Source organism: Pundamilia nyererei, unplaced genomic scaffold (genome assembly GCF_000239375.1).
Source record: "Pundamilia nyererei isolate P.nyererei 1_Seehausen unplaced genomic scaffold, PunNye1.0 scaffold00002, whole genome shotgun sequence".
Taxonomy (NCBI): domain Eukaryota; kingdom Metazoa; phylum Chordata; class Actinopteri; order Cichliformes; family Cichlidae; genus Pundamilia; species Pundamilia nyererei.
The window spans coordinates 4219306-4221694 of record NW_005187403.1 but is presented as its reverse complement, the minus strand read 5'-3'; the positions used below and the strand labels follow the sequence as shown (position 1 = coordinate 4221694).

The window sequence follows — 2389 nt, the reverse complement described above, 5'->3', positions numbered from 1 at the left end:
TGTGGGATCCTTTTTCCCTTTTCTTGTTTTACCAGGAATTACCTAGATGCTGGTTCTTGTCACATCAAAGATATCTCAGTTGTTAGCGATAAATTTGCCTTTCTAAAATTTTTCCATTTTAGAAAAGATGTGTCCTAAAAACAGGAAACAGGCCGGTGTAGCTGACTTTTGTTCTCAAATGGCTATGGAAGTGCACTAAACTGCAGTTTCTGGAATGGCCACTTGAGGCTCGCTCCAAAAGAGAGTCAATTTTTGTAGAATGCACAGCTTTACAGCAGAAATAAACATCTTTATGACTTTGATCAGTATAGCAGTCTTTCACCACTCTTCATGCCGCATCTCTGGCATGCACATTTTTAGAAACACTCATTGATATTAAGGCTTAAAGTTAGGGTTGTGCCTGTTTCGAGTGACAGGTGAGTGTTATTTTATCTGGTTTAGGCTGGAGTGCACTAAAGGTCCCTCCAAGAAGTCAGCTGTTGAGTTTTTCTGGTGTGTACTTAGTGCATTAGAAATGCACCTTTCTAATTAAGCAAGGTATCTTAGGAAACTCCTTTGCTCTGATAGGGCGGTATCTGATCTGGGCCTATCATAAGTGTAGTACAGGTGTAGTTACAATAAAGTTATGACGTTTTTGATATGTTACTTAAAGACATTACAGGTCGTTTGCATTCTGTTAAAAATGCAAACACATTTGAGAGGACAGAATATTAAAACTGACACACTAATAAACAGTGGCTGTCCGGACAAGTGTCAGGTTCCACAGTTATAGGATGGGACCTTGGCCCTTCTATATATGGAGGGATAAACTAGGCTAAAACTAGAGATAAACGTTGCAGGGTCCCGTCACCATCAAGTAGCCTTCGGGCATCAACCTGCTGGATGAGTCGCGGAGCCCGAGCCTAGCCTGCTTGCACAAATTGGAAATCCGCCCTTCCAGCTCAGTCTGCAGCCTACAGGGGTGCACAGCCAGCCCCCCTATAGCCCAGCTACGAGGCTAAACTCTTAACCATCCCGATTACTGCGTTTAACTCGCTGAACCCGGGAGAAAGTACAAGTAACACTACGTAACCAGAATGGGTCAATAAAGACGCGCCACTGAAAAAAAAAAGCCTATAAACCGAGCCAAATACGCCTCATACCGGAGTCTTACGCCAACTTTGTTTCATGTATTATGTATACAAAGAAACTTTCGCCAGACATACCAACAATTCACGAACAACATTTTCCGTGTTTCATAAGTAAACGTGCCGTTGTCAGTATTTTCGCTACGGGACGGTTTCCTGGTTTCAGCAGACCAACCCCGGCTGTCCCCGTAACCCTATAGCGGCGCGGAGTGCACAGCTGCCCGGCTTGCATCGTTAGGAGACTCCGCAGAGCAACCATGTTTCTTCGCACCGGCCACGGTTGTCAAAACCCACAACACTCGGTCCACAACCCGCTAGAACGTAAGTAATGCCACTAAGTGCGTTTAGACTGAGCAGAAACGCGACGTTTGGGCGAGAAATGGAGGAAGCGATGTGAAACATTGGGAGAGTTAAGCAGGGCTAGTCGGTGACTTGAAAGACACAAGCGGGCCTCCCGGCTGCTGCAGCCCCGGCATTTTCTCCGGCACAGAAAGCCTTTGTACTGAGCCACAGCGTACACTCCTAGCCTGGGCTATCTTCACACAAATTGAGCCACAAAGAAGGCAATTTTCAAGTTTTACTCACCTGAATATGACACAGAACGAGAGTTACGGCGACAATATGCACATTGCTGCGCTGGTTTAAGATGCTCGGAAAGCCGTCGCGGAGCTATTTCGGTGTCCGTCAGCAGCTAACACCGCGCCTGAAGCTTCTCGCCGTCGAGTGCCCCTCCGCTCCGACTGCCGGGCGGACAAGCTTCCTTAAACCGGAGTCCAACCAAGCATGGATCCATTCAAATAGGGTATCGGCTTTTCTCCCGGAAAATGTTTGCGCTTACATTTTATGTATATTACACTGCAAAAACAATCGGTACGTCTAATATAACGATGGCGCATTTATAAAGTTAAACACTTTGCCGCCAGGAACCCTAAAGAAAATCTAGAGCATGACAGGATTAATACGCCTCCAAAGTTTTATCTCCTTAAACAACTCCCAGTCTATGCTCCACACTGATATCGACTCTAGTTCTCAGGGTGGTATAATGCAGTTTTTAGTGGCATGTGTTTGTTTTACTTGACACGTAATTCGTATTTTACACTTAAAAAAAACTGTAATATTTGTATTACTCTATATTTACTTTTTACATGAAAATTACATATAATGGTGGAAATGCATACGTCTTTTATTAGTATTATTATTATTTCTTGATCTTTTGAAGAGTCACGTGAACATAAACTAGCATGCATAGCTGTGGGACTAAC

The 2389-nt window shown here is 44.3% G+C and overlaps 1 protein-coding gene across 1 annotated transcript in view; it reads right to left on the bottom strand.

The window, feature by feature from the left end:
- Positions 1 to 2058, bottom strand: part of ppp1r26 (protein phosphatase 1, regulatory subunit 26) — an 11552-nt gene extending 9494 nt beyond the window's left edge. Inside the window, exon 1 of the mRNA XM_005720203.1 lies at positions 1713 to 2058. The gene's annotated coding sequence lies outside the window, so the exon portion shown is untranslated. The remainder of the gene's footprint in view (positions 1 to 1712) is intronic.
- Between the last annotated feature and the right edge of the window lie 331 nt (positions 2059 to 2389).